Genomic DNA, 13,152 nt, shown 5'->3' on the forward strand with positions numbered 1-13,152 from the left:
CTTTGTGGTGTTTAGTGAATTTAGTCATTTCAGTTGTAGCCTACTTGCGCTACGTCTGCTGGCTCTGATCTCATTGTTTTTTATTTCCTGCAGATCACTAGTTCGGCATTCTTTTTTTTTTGTTCAACCAAAGAGTGATGCTCTGATGTCCATCACCGAGGAACACAGAAACAAACATCCAGTGGTTGATTGTCTTCCAGCTTTTCAACTGGAGCATAAACTGTTACAGCAAACACACAACCAATCACCCAGTGCCTTGTGCTTTACATCCGGTTGGCTAAATTGCCTACAGCTGTTAAGCCAACAAAACCCTGGCTCCAGCAAACACTCTAACTAATGTAGGGTATTGCTTTTATACAGCTTTACACATAAGGTGTTAAATCTGAGGTATTAACAGCTGCTTTTGGGTGCTAATATTCCACAGTAATGTATACTCCACAGAAATGAATCAGAGCATCAAGCTCTAATCCTAAATATTCAGTTACTTACATTGTAAAATGCCAGTGACACCTGCAATATAGCACCTGGTGTGCTTCAGATATAAAATAAATAATTGAAAAGAAGAACTAATAGGCATGTAGTTGCAAGTCAAGAATGAGATTAATATTTTCTTGGTTCATTCGAATGTCATGGGTCATGGTCTTATTTGAATGATCCCATGGACATGGTGTGATTACTGCATTTTGACAGCACAGAGAAAATCCTGCTTTGACATCTTCGAGGAACACCCTCGAAACGTCTTACATGTCATGTTTTTTTAGCAGAGGTTTCTATTCCATGTTTGACTTTTTTCTTTTTTTTTTAAAGTAGATATTTTGGCTTTTCATGCCTTTATAGTTCAGTTGAGAGAGAGGAGGAATGACATGCCGGGGCCACCTGCAGTGAGGACTAGTAGCTTCCATATACAGTAATGGGGCGCCTGCTCAACCTACTGCGCCACTCGACATCCCCATGTTTGACTATTTTAATCCCAGAAGGCCTATTGAGCTATCCTATTGTTGGATGCATTGATAAATGCAAGTGAAGGCTCGTATTTGTTGGTTTTTCCTGCATTTGAGAATGTGCTGTGTATCTTTCTCTGTGCATACATGTCTACATGCACACACAGGTGCAAGAGGCTGGTATGCTCTATGCTTTACATTAAGAACACATCAATGTTGAATTTGCAATTTGACAAAAGGCTGTCATGGCAACAGCTAGAGTACATAAGAGTCGACTGAGGTCATAACATACTGCAGTGATTCATTGGTGGAGGTTTTATCTTCAGTGAAACTCAAGAGAGTGAAAAAAAGTGAGAGGCCTGTGGTACCAAGCAGAGGGAAAGTTGAACTTAGAAAGAAAAAGAAGCAAAAGAAAATAGGAAAGAAAAGTGGTTCAAAAAAGCAGTCAGCTTCAGATGTTGTAATTGACTAATGAAAATCATACCACTGCCAAACCAGGCGCACTCAGGCCATGAGGCATGGGGGAGGGGATATGGAAGAAAGGGGGAGGAGCAGGAAGGAGAGAGGTAACATGAGGTAAAAAGTCTGCAGCGTTGATATGGTTTTCATTCCAGCAACATTTACTGGACCATTGAAGAGTTCTGTTTACCAGTCCAACACTGCTGTCATACAGCTGCACAGGGACTCTCTCAGTTCTTTGCTGTCTCCATCCTCTGACACACCCTGCTCTTTCCATCTGTCCCACTCCTTTCAGTGGCTTCCTGAGGGACGCTTGCCATGACACCTTAAGCTTTCTAATTTTCAGCCAATGTTTCCAGCGCATGCAAACTCTATATCAAACGTCCTTCGTCCATTCTATTGTTCTCAGTGGATTCTACGTCTGGCATCTTTATCTCACAGCGTTGTACACCTGGATTCCTGACCTCAATGCCGCCTCCAATCTCATAAATCAATCAATTCACCTATAAAGGTCTCAAAAAAATACCTGGTTAGTCCCTTGATTATGAGTCATGATTCTGATTGCTGACTGATGGACAAATCTGGCAATCTGTTTTATTCTGCGATACTGGAATTAAGTTTCCTCTGTCAGTCTTACTGAGGCTACACAAAAATAAACATACCACAAATACAAAAACAATGCCAAAACAAAAACATACAAATCAATGAACCAAACGCATCAGAAAAAAAAGGGTTAGTATATCCAGACAAACACAACGGAAATGCTCCATGCCTATGGAGGAGTGTTTCTCAAACTTTTTCAGACCAAGGGCCACTTAGCCCATAAAAAAACACTCATGGACCAGCTAACTCTAAACTGCCCCTAAAACAAAATATGCCAACTTCAAGAGTTCACAAATTACAACCTAAAATGACAACTTTACCAATATCAGCGTCTCTGATTGTACATATTCGTTGATTAAGGGTGTTTTCACACAGGTTTGTGAAAACAAACGTATGAACACGAACCGTACTAGCTGAGAAATTAAACAATGTATCCCTTAATACTGAAAACAACACACCGATGTTGCAGTTTTAAAACACTGTAAGGGGCTGTGTCCACTAGATGCGTTTTTAGTGCTCTTGGCGTCTACTTTCCATTCAAACCCTATTGAGTTCGGTGCTCACAACGCTCAGCGCCCTCGGTGGAAAAACGCCCTCGGTGCTTGCTTCTTTTTGTCGCGGCGCTCAGAGCGCTTCGAGTTGAAATCTGTTCAACTTTTAGAACAGCGCTGCGCTCGTCAATGTCACTTTTCCCTGCACTGACCAATCAGAATCAAGAAGGGGCGGGACATACGTTACCGACAGCAACACAACCGGAGACGTGGCTCGGTTTATATCATGACCCACACTTGTATTGAAGGTAGGCCGACTTCAGGGTCCATGTCAAAAGCTGCCGCTAATGCTGTTGTGTATTTCTGACACTCGTTGTCGTGTTTACATACATGAACAAGGCAGGAACACGGAAGTGTCAGAGGACTCGTTTTGTAACCTAGCAACAGCGGCATTCTGACGAGGGAGAGAGAGAGCGCTAAGCGCTGGGAAAGCAGCGCTGAGAGCGCTGTCAGCGCTAAAAACGCGTTTGCTGGACACGACCCCTAAATGTTGTGGTCCGTGAGGTGATATGTTACCATGTCACCTCGCTGACCACTATGGGTCACTCATGGACCACCAGTGGTCCGCGGACCACTCTCTGAGAAACAGGGAGCACTGTTTTGGGGGAGGGGGTTGTGTGTTTTCTTTTTGGCATAATTTCTGTATCGCCAATGTGTTTGCTATTAATGTATTTGTTTTGGCTTCGGCAGCTTGTTATTTCATTTGTGGCACTTCTCTGTTGTTGTATTTTCAAATGTGTTTTTTAATCTGCATCGTTTCTGAATTTGCAGCTCGTTTCTCTTAATTGAAGTGATTTGGTCTGTTGCAGTGTGTTCTCCCTTGCCGATTACCGTAAAAAGTCAGTCTAAAGGCACATTTCGCAGGCATGCTCCACTTTTTTTTTTAATGTCACTTGTTGCAACCAATAAATTATCAAAGTTTATAGTATTTGTGTTGCTGCTGAATTGGTCACGCATTCTCAGCTGGGACATCTGGATCACACTGTATGGAATACAGACACACATCACAAGAACAAGACACCACTACTGGCAGCCAGTCAATATGTGTTGTTAGTCATTATCCTTGAGATTCAAAGATCAGAAACCAAAGCCAGAGCTCATTCACCGACTGCAATGTTTCAGTCTCCTTCATTCAGACATGCTGATGGCACACCTGGCAAAATACAGCATTACACTGGCAGGGGGAATGCCACACCTGGCAGTGCTGAGGATGATTTTCCATCTTTTAAATAAGTGTGGTAGTTAGGCTGGAACAGGCTGGCATGACCGAGCAGGTTCCACTCGCGGGGCAGAAAGCATAAGCGGGTGTAGAAGGGGAGGGGTGGGGGTTGGAGTGCCTGGTGGGAGGCGAAGGATCCAAACTTGGGTGGGGGCGTGGATGTCGGGAGGCGGGGGGGGGGGGGCTGTATTCACTGCAGAAGCGGAGCTGCGGAGGAATTTCAAACATTTCACAATGACCTCTCTATCTGCGCTACCTGAGCCCCACCCTTAGGTCCCTCAGCCACACCCTGGAAGCTCTTATCTCACAGCTGTCATCGTTTGGCTGGAAGTAAAGCAGGATAACCACAATGTGCAGGAGTGAATGAGAGACAAGGAGGAGAAAAGAAAAAAATACTCTGAGGTGTGAACATATTTTAAGAAACATATAAGAGGCAAGTGTAAACAGCATCATAGCGTGGAGGCAGGCATGGGCGAAATTATCGCTAATAACGCAGCTATTTCCTGACAGTGCATTGCAGTGCATGCATGCTTGCAGATTCTGCAGCTATGCTCTTATTGCAATGTGCTACAGCTGTTTTCTGCTTCTCATCACTGCATAAACATCTGATGCCTATTGCAGATACAAATCTTTGACAAAAAGAAATCCAGCAAATTTCAAACGTGATGGCAAAATGTGCAGGCTAAGCCTATCCCATATTGTGGCCAGATGAGGTGTTGACTCTTCTGTGGTCTGTTTGTCCTTCACTAGGTGTCCACTGCGAACACAGCTAAACAAATCTGCGTTGTGCATTGATCTCTGAGAAAGCGAAAGCAGTCAAATCAAAGAGAAACAAACACACGTGCAGACGCATACAGTGAACAGACGCCCGCGTGCAGCGACTCTCATGTGTCCTCTCCTGCGCTTCACAGGGTGATTCATACACACACACCAAACTATGACCTCGGAAAGGCAAACCTGGCACACACGCTTTAAAGTCTGATCACTGACATGAGAATGGTTCACAAACTAAAAAAAATGAATAGAAGCCTTCATTGAGAGGGATTCTGCTCAGACAGATTCACCACATGCAATTGCTTGCTCAGTGAAATCGTGGTCATGCTCTGATCAACAGAGATGTTTACGTCCAGCACACAAAAATATATATGCACACAAACGCTCACCTGCACTCATTCATGCACAGGTAAAAAGCTCACAGACTGGTAAGATATCCTCTCCTCACCTCACCTTTGTGGGCTGCACAGAGAACCAAACTCCAAAGTGTGAGGTGTGTGTCAGTTCCTCCTCTCCTTGATCTCTGTCTCCCTTTTTTCTCACTCACTTCTCAACCTGTAGTCATCGTGTGGCTCTAGTTACTTCTCCTCTGCAGTGAACTAAGGCACAGGGAAAAAAGGAGGAAAGGAGGGAGGGATAGAGGGACAAATGAGTCCTGCCCAGACTGATGAGAGAGGCGTCCAAAAACGCCCTCAGGAGAGAAAAGATTAGAACACTTCACTCCACTAAAATTTTTTAACTTTCTCACCACTGCGCTGTTTCCACTGATTTCTTTTTACCAGGCTCTTTTCTCTTCCGTTCCTTTTTTTTTTTTTTTCCCCAGCAGCTTTAAAGTTTTCCTAAAACCACTTTTGGCTTCTTGAGGTTCTGCCAAAAAGTAAACCAACCACCCTCTCTTTTTAAATTCTTGCTTTCTTTCTCTCTCTGCTTCTTCCACTCCACACAAAAAAAATATTCCACTCAAGTTCTGACTCTCCCTGCTGTAGTCTGTCGCCGTTTATCTAAATTTGTCTGAATCGTCTCTTGATCTTTCTTTTTCTATGTCTCTCTCTCTCTCTCTCTTACACACACACACACACACACACACATATAAACACACTCACTATCTGTATAACACTACCTCACTCGTGCTCTGGTGTGCAGCTGTGTGATGTGGAAGACACACCTGCTATTATTAAAGCGTGTGTGTATGTGTCTGCGTGTGTGTGTGTGTGTGTAGTAGGGGGCTTACTGTACGGCAAAAGAAGGAATCCTGTTGGAGTTGCTGTCCATATCATAGTGTTTCAACTGTGGTCTGGTTTCAGGAGCTGTTAAACAGAGACTGTAAATCAATGGTCTACTGAAGGTATTTAATAGAGGATTCTGAGAAATACACAAGTCAGTTCATGGATACGTGACCGTTGCATGTGACGTGGTATCATATGGCCTTCCCAGCTGCAACACACTCGCACATACACACCTTTTACTTTAAGGCTTTAATAGCCTTGACACTGTCTTTCCAGAATGTGAGGAATGCACTATGTGTATTGGGTGGCAAATGTATCCGTTTAAAGGCAAAACTACTGGAAGACTCCTCAGCATGTGGAGGGGATTTAAAAATGGGTGGCTTTATGCAATACCAACTGAGAGTTAGGTGGGTATAACCTGCAAATCCCCTGTGTATCCCTTGCACAGTTTGCCTTCAGGGGTCATGATCTCAGCGGGAGAATGGCAGAAAGTGCAAAGAGGAGTTCACCAAAGACGTTGCCAAAAAGCTGCAGAAAGTCTGTCCTAAATTTACACAATATTTACATTATTTTTTAAAATTCTTATTAATGCATTTTTCTGAACTTAAGCTGGGGGAGAAAAAAGTGACAGGGTCAAGAGATGGAGAGTATATGCAGTCCAGCTCTTCAGTCATCTTGTAACCTGATCAAGAGATAAACCAGAGCAGCGCTGACACCCTAACCATGACCTTGAGATGCAACAGCTTTCACAACACTTCCCAGTCCTGCTGCGGGTTTCAAAAGAAGTTGCACTGGAAGAGCAGATTGCACTTAAGCATCATCCTGATAATCATCATTTTTTGGCACCAACTTCACTAACAACACTTGAGGTTATCCTCAACATGTTTAGCTCGATTCACACTTACTTCCCCCATTCTTGCCTCCACAGATAAACCATTTACTATTTGATACTTCACTTCTCTCCCACACTGTTTGAGTCAGGCTGATGGATAATAACAGAAAAGCAGAGCAGAAGGTATGAGTGCAGCATGTGAGTCAGCACTCAAATTATAAGAAAAATCTTGTTTACAGGCACGGGGGCCTTGACCTATGAGTCATCACATAGTCTTTGAGAATCTGGCACAGCGTCCTCTCTCTGTTGGATGGTCATCCCTAACTCCCCCAGAGTTTTCCCAGTTCCCGCTTGTCTGTATTCCCGTTTCCTCCAGAAGTGGGGTTTAACTCTGTCATGGACCCCGATGTTCTCAAACTTTAACTAACTGTTTACATATTTAGACCATTATACCAAATGTCTGCATGGTTTTTTATTTGTTTGATTGTCTGTGCTTGCTTACATGTCTGTATGCATGTTTTTTTCTATACAGTTTAACCCTCATTAGTGTTTTTATATTCATCACCATAACCCGTCTTACTTTGGTGTGTCTGCATGCTAATTAAGACAATGAACGTCTATCAACCTCATGGTGGCTCTATGGGAGAAATCAGGGATCCACTATGAATATCGTATCATTCATTCTGAGTATTGGATTTTGCTCAGATCAATCTAGTAAATAAGGAGGCATAGATAAGTAGGGAAAATAGGTCCTGGGCCCTGTTCATTTGTGTGTAAAATCTGACACTGTGTTTCTCAATAGACACAGATGTGATGCAGATCCTTAAGACTAATAAACCAACTGCACGACCCTTGTGGAATTCCAAATCACCAACACTATTTGATCATCATTTCTTGTACTGTGAGGATAAGTGCTGGAGCGATTACAATGATGAATGGTACATACACATGTGCACATCCTGGAAACTCTGCATCCCAATTCCAGTTAAGAGTAAGGCTTACGAGCATCTACAGGGGACATGACAAGGAATATAAGGGATGACTGGGTATTGGAAAACAGTTAAAATTGTGGGTTTGTATTTCACACAGTTGTGGTTTGGAAACATTTACAGAAACAACTAGAATACTTTAGTCATCACTAACAAGGTTTGCTGTTCACTAGCACAGGTCAGACGTACATTCCTGTAAAGGCAATGGAAGTGAAATAACTGGGAAATGAATTAGTCTGGCCTGTGCCTTGTCAGGGATTTTAAAATGTTTAATGACAAAACAAGCATTTCTTGGCTACCTCACAGGGTGAGTCACATTGGATCCCCTAGTCTCATTTAATCCTTTAACCTCTTTTCTCCTAAAGAACATCTCCTTCTCTGTCTAATGAAGTCTAGTGCATCTGTCTGGCAGCATATCTCCCAGCCTAATACTGATTCACACCTGTTCTATCAGTCTTCTCCTTCTTCTTCTTCTGAATTACGCAGATAATAACCATAGGCAGGTGCTTCCGTGGATAAAAGCCTCAAGGTTACATGATGTTTTTGACATTTTCATGTGCCCCATACTCGTGGTGAACCCTAACACATCAGTTCATACAGGCAGTGATGCCATTGTCAGATTAGGAAATACTCCAAAGACACAATGTGTCATAGAGAGAAAAAGAAACATAGGCCGTGGATTGATTAATTACTGAAGAGACTATGAGTAAAGAAAAATAGAAAAACAGCCCTCCAGCTCTGAAACATGCATGTGTGTGTTACATGGATGATTTCAGCAGATAATGACTGAAATCTAAGCCCTGTGGTGCTAAATTCTTCACTGGGTGATTAAACAGAAGAGAAAAGAGAGAAAGTGAAGTGTTTGTGTGAAAGTGCGTATGTGGGAGAGTTAAGAGAGAAAATGAGACTGACCCAGAGAAATCAAGACTTCTCCCATGAGACTTGTTTGCAGCAACACCTGCTCCTACTGTCATGCGCCCCGGGAGACAAGAGTACGAGTTGATGCAGGCAGTGGCTTGAGATCTGAGCATGATCACACAACAGCACACACCGCATTGTGGCAGGGACATATGTGAACCATAGATTTTCAGCATAACCCTAACCTATAGTTGAGCCACTTGACTGACAATTTATTCCCAGACGCTTACAGTAAACATCCATCTTTATGACTCATGAATGACCTCAAGAGAGGAGTGAATAAAAAATACAATAATATTCACCCGAGCTTTCAGAGCTTTGTATTTCAATACATCTTGGGGTCGAGGTCATGGTGATGCCAAAACACATTTCTGGACATAACTCACAAATCATTTGCTAATTTTGACACCATTTAATAAAAATGTCTCATAGGATAACAGTGATGACATTTTACATCCAAGTGGTCAAAGGTCAGTTTTGTTCTGTAAACACCTCTGGTCATAATTCAACACTGTAACTTGGAAAGAGGAGTGAACACATTTCCTGCAACTCAGCAGTGATTTTATGTTGTTGACAACGGTGCTATCTTGGGTCTGAATTCCCAGTAAGTATTACTACAGTATTTTGTTCCAAATAATACAATCCCACTTCATGATTTTCATTAAGTGGGACATTAACTTTATTTTCACTCCAGTTGCAACATCTTAAGTACAAGTTAATCTCATTTCAAAAACATACTGCCATCCCCCATAATACCACAGAAAATGCACAACCTGCAAAAATAATATCACGCTAGTACAGCGAAAGCATGGTTTGAAATATTTTTGGTTTCATAAATTCCCTAAAAAACATTTATGTAACCAAACCATGCGACTTTAAGTCCACAGAACAGGTCCAAAACAAAGAGTTTTAACACTGCTGAAAGGTTATTGCAAGTCCTCTAGTAACGTTTACATTCTGGTCACACACCTACAGTTTGGCCACAGGACCAACTGCTGTGCCTGCATCTGCCCCCCTGCTGCGTTGTGGGGGTGTGTCGCACAGGATGGGGATGAGACAGGATAGGATGAGGAGGACGTGCAACCTAAATATGGCTCTTGCAGCCTAGGCCACAGGGAGACAGAGAAGGGGACCACAGACCTCGGCAGCGTACAATTATCCAAAACAAGAGAGTCAAGCCAACCTCCTCTCACTGAGACTCACGACAGGAGCATAACAGAATAAAGCCAACACAATATTTTACTTTCCTTTACCCCCTGGATTACATACAGAGATCTGTGCGCATACATGCACCACACGTATGTTTAAAAAGACACAGATGTCTGCACACGCGGATATGACTATCCACTGCATATTTTCAGTTTTTGTATGGTGCCACATTGCTGTGAAGAGCCTCAAAGAAAAAACATACACCTTCTTTTTTTATGCCACTTGGCAGGTAACTAATGTAAACATCCATCAACGCAGCTAAATACATCTCACAGATGTCTTATCATTAAAGCCTCCCTTAGGCAAATAGCCAAATCCCTCAAAACACTATGCTTAAACATCTGAGCAGGCACTTTCCACAGTGTAACACATGGTGCGGAATCGGATATGAAGGAACCTCTGCTTTTGGTGTGAATTACTGTGAGGAAAAATGTGAGAGGCTGTCTGGAACTGGCAGCCACTGTCATTATTTGAGACTGGAGGCCTACAGAGAGAGACAATAACTGGACCTGTGGAGCGCAAGTGCTTGAGGATGCTCGCAGGCCAACATGAGTGCCATAGCTTATCCCTGGGGTGACATATTGTTTGCATAGATGCAGGGAATTAAATCAGTAGCGTTCCATTCTCCATCAGACCTGGAGGACATCCAGCTAGATGCATAAAGGCTGGACAAGCTTGAGGAGAATCGCCCTTTTGAGGAGGCCCAGGAGGGGAGAGGAAGAGATCAAAGGCCCGCCTGCATGCTCTGGTGTGTGTGTGTGTGTGTGTGTGTGTGTGTGTGTGCCGGCTGGACCCATGAACATGTTACAGATGAGCAGAGGCGCCAGAGAACCATCTGGGATTATATAATGGCACCGAGTTCAAGACACAATTCTCTGGACATAGAGAATACAACAGAAAAGAGCTAAATGACTGACACGTCGCTCCTGGTCTTAAATGCCACTTCTCTGATTGTTGGGAACAGTTAGTTTGAAGCAGCAGTCAGAGCTTTAGTTCAAAGTCAATAAGCAATTAATGGTGGAAATTTGCTGGCATGACACCGTCATCCTTCTACAAATCCTTTTTTCCATTTGGAGAGCACTCGGCCTGATAATGATTTCAGCACTGGTGCAAATGAACATATTCATGTGAAAAAGCAGTAGATGCCATTTGATCTTCATTTATTTCCTGGCATCATCAAATCAAAATATACATCTACACAAAAAATTGAGGGTTATGATAAAATACCTGCAGAACTAATGACAACAATGACATCTGAGCCAGGCTTACTCATTCGCAAATGTTACTGTTAAGATGATGCACCGCAGAAAGTACTGCAAATCCTAACAAATATCCTGATGTGTCTATTTTTGTTCAACCTCATCACCCTTTACAACAAAAACAAAGCTTTTTTTCCTGATTTCTTTCCACTATGGTGTTGCAAGGTGAATAATGTACTGTCATCACAGTGCTTGAGGGAAAATAGTGGAGAGTGTGAGAGAGAAACATGACATGTGAATGCTTTGTTTGACTGATCATGGGTCTTTGTTGTAACACATAATTCTTTGATTTAGACTGAAGGTGTGGACAGGAAGACCGTGTGTCTTTGTGTGTGTCTGTGTACTGTATGTGTGAGTGTGTACTGTATCTGTGGTTGTATCTGTGCACGTATACCCTTGACTCTCTGCAGAAAACGGTGATGATCTCACTTCTCCCCAGGGGCAACATGAAGTGAGTGGGGGCAAAACTTATACCTTGACAAGCCCTTGCCTGGGGTTGATGGCGATTGATATCATGTCATCTGAAATGAGTGACAGCAAGAAGCCACAAGGCAAAGGGAGGCTGAAGGCCGTGGTAGCTGATGAAAGTTGTGATAGAGAGCAGAGACAATGCTAAAAAATGAAAAATGAAATAATACATACAAAAATGAAACAAGCAGCAAGTCTCAGTCCATAAATCTGAGAAGTTCAAACACAATCATTTACTTAAGAATAAAAAAGAAGGTGTATTAAATATTCCCAGCAAACAAGAGCAAAAAAGCTTTGGGACACAATATTGTTTTCAAAATAAAAAAACTATTAAAGCAGATATCAGTGGCAGGGCCGTTTCGGCTAATGCTGTGTTCAAGGCAGGCTTTTGAAACCGTAAGTTACAGCTTCAAGTCACAACTACGACTTGGTAGCGTTCCAGGTAACCCGTAGCTCGTGTTTTTACCGTCCTGTTGTCTGTGAAAGTTCCCTATAACGGCCACTCGTAACTTCCGACCCGTGAATTCGTACCAGATCGAACTGGTATGACTTCACAGGAAGGAAAAACACAAAGTACGAGTTTCCTTGAACGCACCATGAGTTAGCAGCCCCCGCCCTTGTCAGGCATCAATTGGTCCTCGTGCTACGTCACCACATTCACGCGCATCCCTTGGCTGCACACACAGCCCTTCATGCCGTTCTCTCCCCTCATTGGATAACACTTGTATCCCACAAGGAAAATTTTCTCCTCGGGTTACAGCAGAGCAGAGTGACGGAGAGACTCGTGTTTAGGCTGAAATACTTCATGTAAGTGATTGCTGACGGAAAATAGGACTATTTAGGACTTATATTAACAAAAACATTCCACTGATATCTGCTTTAACTACAATATTAAATTGAATTTTAAAAAATGACAGACATGGTTTAAGGTGAGAATATTGTTAATCCACGTGGGTGCTAACAGCAGCATTTACTACTGTAAAGCTGCTCTTCCTTTGCTGTACTATAAGACTACAAACTAAATATCAGTAAGTTTTATAATATTGCCTACAAACAATTTAAAAGCAGGAATCTACTCCCACTCCAAGAATACATCAAACGGTCTCAAAGCATGAAACTGACAAAAAACAATGTTTTTCTGGGCCTTACCTACAGCTTCCTGTTTGGGGGTCTCCTGCTATAAAATGTGGCCAAACACACGAGAACAAAATGTTGATATCTGTTTTACTTCTGTTCCTAGCATATCCTCTGGAGCTTCACATTCATAAAACAAGATTCATTTCATACAACCTGTCAACATTCTGGTCGAGAAGACAAATGTGACAAGTGGAAGACATTTACCGCGCTGGTTGTAGAAGGTTTTGAAGGCACTGAAGCCTGAGTCTTGTAGAGGATTATAGTGTCTTTGAGTCACTAACTCTAAGTGACTGAGCCTGAGAGCTGTATGCTACTTTACACTCATTAAAACATCTAAACAAAATGGCGCCAAGTCAATTACATATGTGTAGGTAATCATTATAATCCTCTTCAAATGTACTAGTCTTTGAATGCAGAGCTACATTCAGCTCACTAGGCCCTTATTGTTGTATTACTCACTGTGGTCATCTTGCAGTTCGTAAAATCAAAGTTGCATGAAGACTGTAATTTTGGAGACATATAATTTACCTGTTTAAGTTTATAGCTAAAGGTTAACCCTTGGTGTAA

The 13,152-nt window shown here is 42.4% G+C and overlaps 1 protein-coding gene across 3 annotated transcripts in view; it reads right to left on the minus strand.

The window, feature by feature from the left end:
• The window catches only part of znf469 (zinc finger protein 469), a 181,395-nt gene that overhangs the window by 59,978 nt on the left and 108,265 nt on the right, over positions 1 to 13,152 (minus strand). The window contains exon 1 of one of the 3 annotated variants that reach the window (XM_085779577.1): positions 5,001 to 5,574. The exons of 1 other annotated variant lie outside the window; for it this stretch is intronic. The gene's annotated coding sequence lies outside the window, so the exon portion shown is untranslated. Of the gene's footprint in view, positions 1 to 4,995; positions 5,575 to 13,152 lie in introns of those variants that run through there. One more of the 3 variants, XM_085779578.1, reaches the window with a different exon arrangement.

Source organism: Trachurus japonicus, chromosome 6, assembly GCF_045865225.1.
Source record: "Trachurus japonicus isolate A0001 chromosome 6, Traja_1.0".
Lineage (NCBI taxonomy): Eukaryota > Metazoa > Chordata > Actinopteri > Carangiformes > Carangidae > Trachurus > Trachurus japonicus.